Source organism: Chiloscyllium plagiosum, unplaced genomic scaffold (genome assembly GCF_004010195.1).
Source record: "Chiloscyllium plagiosum isolate BGI_BamShark_2017 unplaced genomic scaffold, ASM401019v2 scaf_11240, whole genome shotgun sequence".
Lineage (NCBI taxonomy): Eukaryota > Metazoa > Chordata > Chondrichthyes > Orectolobiformes > Hemiscylliidae > Chiloscyllium > Chiloscyllium plagiosum.
In genome coordinates, this window is record NW_025211839.1 from 1 (window position 1) to 9,872 (window position 9,872).

At 39.7% G+C, this 9,872-nt stretch overlaps 1 long non-coding RNA gene across 1 annotated transcript; it reads right to left on the bottom strand.

Annotated features, from left to right (window-relative positions):
- Positions 1–501: 501 nt before the first annotated feature.
- Positions 502–9,352, bottom strand: LOC122547146. Its single transcript, XR_006310901.1, has 3 exons — positions 9,174–9,352; positions 2,768–2,892; positions 502–788 (listed from the first exon to the last, which is right to left on the bottom strand). It is a non-coding gene; the product is annotated as an uncharacterized LOC122547146 (long non-coding RNA).
- Between the last annotated feature and the right edge of the window lie 520 nt (positions 9,353–9,872).

Here is a 9,872-nt window from a genome sequence, read left to right on the forward strand (position 1 = left end):
GCTCATGCCCGAAACGTCAATTCTCCTGCTCCTTCGATGCTGCCTGACCTGCTGCGCTTTTCCAGCAACACATTTTCAGCTCTGATCTCCAGCATCTGCAGTCCTCACCTTCCCCATAAGCTAGTCAGACACTGCTATACAGATGTGAAGCATCAGCTGTGTATCAAAACCTCCTCCAGGATCTTTATTGCTCACAGAATATATGCAAGACCCATTCTAAGCAGACTGGCGCTCAAACGTAGTGTGTGCTGCGAGGCATAGTGAAATCTGTCATTGTTCTCCTCTTAGATCCTGTAGGGATGGCCTGACAAAAGACACAGAAAAGCCCATTCCTAACTACGCTTGTGTATTGCCCATTCCTAACTACGCTTGTGTATTGCCCATTCCTAACTACGCTTGAGAAGGTGGTGGTAATCCAACTTCTTGAAATGCTGCAGTTCTTGGATGTGCAGGTGTGTGGAGGTTGTGAGCGTTGTTATCCCAGGATTTGGAGCTAGTGACAGTGACAGGGTGACTTATTTCCAAGTCAGGATTGTGTTGTTTGGATAGGACCTTTGGATAGTTGATGGTGTTGTTCCTGTGCCTCTGCCATTATCCTTCTTGAGGATAAAGTTTATCTTTGCCCTTCTCTAGCGTCATTAAATGGGAAAACATAAATGAACATAAAACTTCAATTTAAAAGGAACAAGCCAGTTTCTCCACATATGAAGAACTTCTGTCCATTTCAGAAGTAAACGTATAATTTTCAATGAGACTTTTCTTTCTGTTGCCTTTCTCAAATGAGAATCCTACAAAGTGGAACAAAAATTCTTAAAACACTGGGCTGATACTGCATTTATTTGCTGCACTGTGGCATTGAACTATCTAGATCTCACTTTTGATTTTCATCAGTGCAGAGTAGTCAAATTTCAGATAGCTTCATATTTGCACTACATTAGATAAAGGAAGTGAGGATGGGGAGGGAGTGAGCAGTTTACGGGGGTGGGTGGGTGGTTTATGGCAGGGAGGAAATCTGAAGATAACTGACAAAAATCAAATGGAAAATGAGATTTAGCCAGATACATTTACAACTTCTATCTTTTCCAGCAACACATTTTCAGCTCTGATATTTTTCCAGCAACACATTTTCAACTTCTATCTTAAACCTAACTTGAGTGCGTAAATCAGATTACCAATCCAGTGAATTATTACAATGCATTGTTAAGAAATGCCGTCCCTTGAATATGTTGTCAAATGCTTTGTCCTCACTCTGCTAATGGCCCAGATGTAGTTTTACAGCTTTTCTGCTTCAGTGCACACTTCATAGTTTACCATTAAGTTCCACATAACATGCAATCAACTATTGTGCTAGAAGTGGTGTCAAAGAACAATAAATGCCTGGTCATAGGTAGCATTTAGGATCATCAACTCAATGGGTCACATCCGTTTTCTTCTCAGTCAGAGTTGGATCACTTTTACAAAAAGGCAAAATTAATACTAATGCTGACAAAGAGGATTCTATATTTCACAGTCAGAGAATAACTGATTAGGTTTCCATTGAAGATGCAATGAACAAGAATTGATTTTAACTATAATTACCCAATGTTTTTCTTGTTTCATCAATAAGGGTTACAATGCTAATATTCAGACAAATTAATAACTGAAGATGTGTGATTTCACCTGCAGTCAAATTTAAGGGTCGGCACAGTGGCTCAGTGGTTAGCACTGCTGCCTCACAGCGCCAAGGTCCCAGGTTTGATTCCAGCCTTGGGTGACTGTTTGCGCGGAGTTTGCACATTCTCCCCTTGTCTGCGTGGGTTTCTTTCGGGTGCTCCAGTTTCCTCCCACATTCTAAAGATGTGCAGGTCAGGTGAATTGGCCATGCTAAACTGTCCATAGTGTTAGGTGCATTAGTCAGAGGGAAATGGGACTGGGTGAGTTACTGTTCGGAGGATCGGTGTGGACTTGTTGGGCCGAAGGGCCTGTTTCCACGCTATTGGGAATGGAATTGAATCAGGTGGGAGGAAATGGAAATGGAAAATATTTAACTAAAGTCCAAGCAAAATATTCAACACTATCGTAAAATACATTGGAATCCTAGTGTTAGAGCTCAGAATTTAAAAGATGGGTTCCTGTGTTTGGAACTAGTTCATTTGGGTGTTCTCATACACATTGTAACATTGTGGAAGGTATCAAACTTGTGCATGCAGTTGCAAAGTATTATGAATTAAACAAACATACTTGTCAGCTTGCAGCGGAAGTTGGTGCTCCTGTGGTTGCTGGTCAATTTAATCCTATTGGCACAAGGCCAATGCACCAGCACAATGTTGTAAGATATTGGATGCAACATTAGAAGGCAAAAGACTCAACTTCCACCTGATACTCCCATTATAACACAATAGAGGTGGATTGGCAGCATTGGCTAACACCTAAAGCATTAACAAGCAATACCTCAAATTGACTTTTCATGACTTCGTTTCATAACATCGCAATATTGTAATTACATTTTTAGGTCTATACTATCTTGCTTCAGTGGAAGTAGACTCACTTTAGTTAAAGGACTGCAATGTGAAGTCTCATTTCATGGATTTCAATGTGCAATCTAGGCTAACACTGTACCAAAGAGGTGTTGCACTGTCACATGCAAATGTTAAACTGAGGCATCCTCTGCCTTTTCTGGGGTGGATATAAAAGATTCCATGGTCCCATTTGAAGAGGACAGGTAGCATTTCATCTGCCCTGGTCAAGATTTATTTATCAACCAACATTATCAAATTACACTACTTACCTTGGAACCATATTCCTGTAACCTTCACCATAAGTAGTTTCTTAATTTAGAGAATGCCTCCCTCCGGATGATTGATAACGTTTACACCTCGTGTCAGCCTCGCACACTTTCATTCAGAAAATTCCCTGAAGCAAGAGGAAATGTAAAGTTAATGCTATTTGATTGAATTACCTCATCAAAGCACTTATCAGCACAATCATACAGACTAAGCTGCAGCAGCCTAACTCATTCTTATTCAAGCAGAGGATGATTTTGGTTTTCAACGGTTTCCTTTTTACAAGAAGTTCCTTTTTATCAGGGATTTGTCATCCACTGAAAATCTGTAGTGGTCCTGAAAAGCATTTTTCACTTAATGGAGCTTTCCTTTGATGAATATATGGCACTGAAACTTTCTTTCTGCTTACTTACAACATACAGATTATAGTTTAAAGTTAATTTTATGTCATTCTTGATGATTTCGACTGCAAGTTCCAATTCCTCACCAATTAGAAAGAAAAGCAAAACATTTCTACTACTTTGACAGAAATGTGAAACATAATATAACTTAACCTTTCCTGGATACTTTAACAAATTCACTGATCTTTTCAGACAGACACTGAAAAGCTATCAATCTACATTAATGTTTCACAATTCAATGCAAGGAATTGCTGCTTAAAGCTGTTTAGAACCAACCATGTGTTTTGCTTGGTAAGATGGGGGAGGGTGGAGGTGAGAGAAGTTCTGAAGCCTGTGAAAAACACTTCAGATTGTTAATTCCATGTTTAACTAAAAGTGGTGCTCTATTTGACAGCACATTGTTTCTGGTCATGCCCCATTCAGTTTATTCATACTCAGTACCTACAGGGAAGTATGACAGCTCTTGTGGCACAGTGGTAGTGTTCCTTCTTCTGGGGCAGGAGGCCTGGGTTCAAGTCCTAGTTGCTTTGGAGATATGTTACAACATCCCATTACAGGATGTTATAACATAGAGTCATAGATATCCTGTGTGGATTAAAAACCACCTGTATGGAAGCAAGTCCATTTTACAACAGCAGCTTATATTTGTATGATGCTTTTAATGGTGCATTCTTATGATGTCAAGCCACATATGGAAATACATGGTCCAGGATGCAAGTTTTAAGTAGGGTCTTAGAGACAGTAAGTGGGGTAGAAAGACCAGTGTTTGGGTCGAGGCAATATGTTACAACACGGAGGTGAACCCTTCCGTTAATTAAACCAAACACCCAGAAAAGCTCACCTCGCCCTGTAATCTGTTAAAGTATGAGTGACAAAGAACTCCCAACTTTCACTATTCAAAGAAAAAATATCAATTTATACTTTAACTCTAAAAATGAACATTAAACAACTATTTACAACTCTAAGCCTCCTTTCTCTTAAATGTTTGTTATCTGTCTCCACCTCTACAACAATATACTGTTCCAATAAAAGCCCGTAGTAAAATTACAACAACTTAATTTCAAAATCACACAGTGTCTGTCGTCAGTGTCTGTCTCCCGCTGGCTGAAGATTTTCCTGGGTTGTCTTCCGTCTTTTGCTGCAAAGATGTTTCATATGAAAAAGGTACCTTTGATATGGAGTGTTTTGCTGGCAGTTACTCTGTCGATGACAGTTGGTCTCACTTTCTAACTGTCAAAATGTCTGCTTCTTTATACCCCCAGCATTGGATTGTCTCATTGGTTCAATATTGGCAAAACAATAAATTTAAAATTGATTGGTTTTTAGTATCCTGGGGCATAATCTAAACTGATCGGTTCAATTCAAATGATTGCCAAAACAGCAACCAAAACTTAGATATTTGTTTCACAGCCAAATGTTACATATTTTCAATTTTCCAGTACACTCTGAGACCGCTAATGAGTCAAATGACAGGTGCCTGTAAGTTCTCAGATGCAAAACAGCTATCCCTCTCACTTAAATATACAGTATACTCCTTCAACTTCATAACAAAAGGCACAGTAACCAATGATGCAATGATTAAATTTAGGGAATCATAAGAGACCAGAATGAGACCAGCAGAGATACTGGAGAGGTTTGTGAAGCTACAGACGGGGGTGGGGGGCTTGAGGGAGTTGAAAACAAGAGTAAAAATCCTAAAATCAAGACATTACTAAACCAGGATCCATAACAGGGAATTGAGACCTGATGTAAATTACAAAGAAGCAGTTGATCACAAGTTTAAAGAGAATAGAATGTGGGAAACTGGCCAGGATTGTATTTTCAAGATGAAGTCATTTGAATTATGTCTTTAGCCACTCCTCCTAATAGTTCCTTTCCTGGATTGATGTCAAATTTCATCTGATTATGCTCCTGTAAAGTCCTCTGAAACTTTAACAAGTTGTAACCAAAATTTCTGACTAATGTGTTGTTCAGATTTTCCTTTACTGACTGCTGGCTGAGGTGTAGTTCCACAAACAAGGATTAACCTTCAGTACTTCATCAAATGGTTGCCTGTATGTTAATTTGGACAATGAAAAATGATAACGTTTCAACAATGGCGTATGGTAGAGTTACATATTCAAACCAATCCCTGTGTAAAAACATATTTCTGACATTACTTTTCAGTCTTTTAGTGATAACCCTCCAGTTAATGCCTTGCTATACAAAGAATCCAAAGCCCCAGAACATTCCTTTCCAGTGAAACAGTGATTTGCTTCCTTAAATTTAATATATTGCATTCACTGATCATGATGCACTTTCCTCTACCTAAGGGAATACAAATTGGGTGTCTGCTGTCGTGTAAAGAAATGGTTCTGAAAGAGTTAATGTTGGTACTGTATTAGCTCTATTATCCGATCTGATAAAGTCACAATGTCTTTGAACGAAGGAACAGTTAGTCTTACATAAAGTCCCAATGCAAACAGACATGATACACGCAGCCCATTTTCACAAAATTACAAAGCTAGTATGTTGCAAAAGGAGACCATTTGGCCAAACATGCCTGCACCAGCTCTTCAATTGAACATCATCATCTAGCGTGAATCTCCTGCTTTCTTTTCTATATTCTTGCATACTGTTCTTATTCAAATAATGATCTAATGCCCTTACAGACTGATGTCTAATTAGTTAATGTTAATTGTCCCTGTTGCTAATATACAATAAACTATAGATGGTTATAGATGCAAATTTTCCCTAATGGTCTATTATCCACTACAGATAATTAGACAGACCCTTAGATACAGCATAGAAAGAAGGAGCTCTTCCAAGACAAGTCAGCACTGGTACAAAATAATATTTCAATTCAAATATATAAGTTTTTGAAATTTTGATGTTCGAGGGGCTGCCTATACTAATTTTGTTTGATTTGTTCATTTAAAATAGTAGAAAGGAGGGTTAGTGGTAGTGAACTACCCCAACCACTAGCTGCCAGTGATTGCTAACCAGAGGCTGGTATAACTGTGTTAACGTGATCATTCAATCTGTAAGCTATCAGCCACTTGTTATTTTAATTCTTCCCTCTGATCTTAAACTATTTCACTATTACATGGAACTTAAAAGAACCAAGAGAAACAGCAAATTTATCTTTTGCGTATTTTACAACCTTCCAGACTCAACATGAATCCAACAATTTCTGACCACAGCTATTAAGCCAACTTTTCTTGCCAACAGTTGCAAGAATGATTTTGTTGTTCTCACTTACAGCTCCTCAATTTGCCACGTGCTATCATGATATTTTAAAAAAGTTATTTATGATTTAATCTCTCCTGTCATATACTCTATTTTTGACCTTTCCTTTTGTTCCATACTTGCCTCTCCCTTACCCTGTCCCCTGATTCTGGATCTGCTTAAAATCTGACACTTTTCTATCTTTGGCCTGTTTTAATGAATGTCATCAGCTAGAAATAACATATATATTATGTTATATTCCAATATTCCAATAACCAGCAGGATAAATTTGAGTTAGGATCATGTGGAAATCTCATACAGTTGACTACAAAGAGAACAGCCAGGAAATTATAACTTCCTTGTGGTAATTACTCAACATTTACCTGACACGTAAATCCACAGCCATGTGGTTGACTCTTAAACTGTCCTCTGAAATGATCCAGCACTCCCTCAGTTCATTTGCCAGTTAGAGATGGCAAGCAATTGCTGATTTTGCCAGTGACTCCCATGTATAAATGCCCAAAAGAATACCAAAAATATCCAGAAGAATCCAAAAATATCCAAGAATAAATTGTAAAAATCCTAAATCTTCAGCAACATACCAGCCTAACTTCCCTTCCCTGTGCAACCTTACCCGCACAGTTGTAATATCTATTTGCCTTTTCTCAGAGCTGTCGCTGTGGGTGCACAACATTTAAACAACAAAATACAGCACATCTCTTACTTAAAAAAAAGTGACCTGCTTCACTGCTGTCTGCGAGCTTCTCTGGGTTGCTCAATATAGAATCATAGATTCCCTACAGTACAGAAAGAGGCCATTTGGCCCATTGGGTCATCACTGACCCTCTGAAAACCATCCCACGCAGACCCAGAAATCCATCTTATCCCTGTTACCCAGCATTTACCATGGTTAATCCACCTTGCCCACACATCTTTGGACTGTGGGAAGAAACCGGAACACCCAAGGGGCAGTTGGAATTCAACCTTGAAAAGTGTGAAGTGATTCATTTTGGAAGGTCAAATTTGAATGCAGATTAAAGGGTTAAAGGCAGGATTCTTGGCAGTGTGGAGGAACAGAGGGGATCTTGAGGTCTACATCCATAGATCCCTCGAAGTTGCCACCGAACCTGATAGGGTTGGTAAGACAGCATCTGGTGTGTGGACTTACATTAGCAGGAAGATCGAGTTTAAGAACCACAAAGCTGTGCTGCAGCTCTGTAAAGACCTGTTAGACCACACTTGGAATATTGTGTTCAGTTTTGGTCACCTCATTACAGGAAGGATATGGAAGCTTTAGAGAAGGTGCAGAGGTGATTTACCAGGATGCTGCCTGGACTGGAGGGCATGTCTTATGAAGAAAGGTTGAGAGAGCTAGGGCTATACTCATTAGAGCAAAGAAGGATGAGAGGTGACTTGATAGAGATGTACAAGATGATGAGAGGAAGAGTGGATAGCCAGAGACTTTTCCCAGGGTGAAAATGGCTATCATGAGGGGGCATATTTTTAAGGTAACTGAAGGAAGGTTTAGGGGAAGTCAGAGACAGGTTCTTTACACAGAGAGTGGTGAGTGGGTGAAATGCACTACCAGCAGTAGCAGGTTCTTTACACAGAGTGGATGAAATGCACTACCAGCAGTAGTAGTACAGTCAGACACATTAGGGGCATTTAAGCAATTCTTGGATAGACACATGGAAGATAGTAAAATGTTGGGTATGTAGGTTAGTTTGATCTTGGAATAGGATAAAAGGATGACACAACATCAAGGGCCAAAGGGCTTTGTTCTTTGTTTACTCAGTGGAAACACACACAGCCACAGCAAACTTCACATGGTTAATCACCCAAGACTGGAATCAAACCCAAGTCCATGGTGCTGTGAGGCAGCAGTGTTAGCCACTAAGCCACCCCAATGATAACATACTTCTAACAATATAAGTAAGGTTCCTGACACTGATCGAAAAAAATCCAGGCCATTAATTCTGTTTTTCTGTTCACAAAATCTGTCTCTGATCGAATAATTTCCAAAGTATTATTTTTGATTAATGAATATCTTACGTTAGAGTGGTCTACTATTTCCTGCTCAGTTTTTGAATGGATGATTTGCTGAATGAAAGGCATTTTTTAAAATATAAATTGTTGGTGGCTCTGTCAATAAAGCATGTGGGCAGGCAGTGACTTCATAGTCTTATGACTAAACTATTAATCCAGAGACCCTGGTAACCCTCTGGCTGCCAGGGTTCAAATCTCACCATGGAAGTTCTTTAACAATCTGGAACAAAGTGGCAAATGATGACTATGAAACCATTGTCAGGAAAATCCCACCTAGTTCACTAAAATCCTTTAGGGAAGGGAAATGCTATCCTTACCCAGTCTGGCCTATGTGTGACTCCAGACCTACAGCAATGTGGTTGACTCTTAACTACCCCTTGGGTTGAGTGGCCAGGGTGGAACTCCCACCTGCTCCAGAGGTGTAATGGCGTCTCTGAATTGACTGATTAGCAAAATTGGTTAAATTTGAAAAACTAGACATTTCTATTTTCCAACTCTATTTTGACTCAGGTCCTTCTCCCTTGCCTTTTTGTTTGGTTTGCATGCCCTTTGCAGGCTTTGCATGTAAGTTGGTCATTTAGAGAAGTTGCATGATCTGGTGATAAAAGAAATGTTCAGTTGTATGTAACAGCACCTCTAGATAAGTCTCCACCTGCCCTGGAAGTGTGTCCAAAACAAGTTGATTAAAATAACTAGATATTTTCTTGAGGTGTTCTTGTGCTGTGGCAGTAGCTTCCCTACCAGATTCGGGTCCCACCTGCTCCAGAGGAGTGTAATAACAGCCTTGAGCAGATTGACTGGAAAATATCAAGATATTCCAATTCGAAGGGCTCTTGTGGTATGGTGGTAGTATGCCAGCCTTTAGAGCAGGAGACCCAGGTTCAAGTCCCACCTGCAGCAGATATCAACCGTGAAAGATGAGGGAGTGAAATCAAGAAAACTAAAGGTCCACTGCTCTACAAAAAAACCTGTTTTCCAAATGTTATTAGCAAATAGTTGGCATTACAAAAGAAATCACTGCATATTTACTGTGGAGAAAGATATGGAAGCTAGGGAATGCTGGGAAATAAATAGCGATGTCTTGAAAAGAGTCCACATTACAGAAGAGAAGGTGTTGGAGGTCTTAAAACACAAAGGTAGATAAATCTCCAGGACCTGATCAAGAGCATCCCAGGACACTGTGGTGTACTAGGAAAGAAATTGCAGGGTCCCTAGCAGAGATATTTGTATCATTGACAGTCACGGGTGAGGTGCTGAAAGACTGGAAGGCTATTGTTGTGCCATTATTTAAGAAAGGCTGCAAGGAGAAGCCAGGGAACTACAGACCAAAGAGGCTGACATCAGTGGTGGGTATCCTGTTAGATGAGATTCTAATAGACAGGATCGACATGCATTTGGAAAGGCAAGGACTGATTAGGGATTGTCAGCATAGCTTTGTGCATGGGAAATCGTGTCT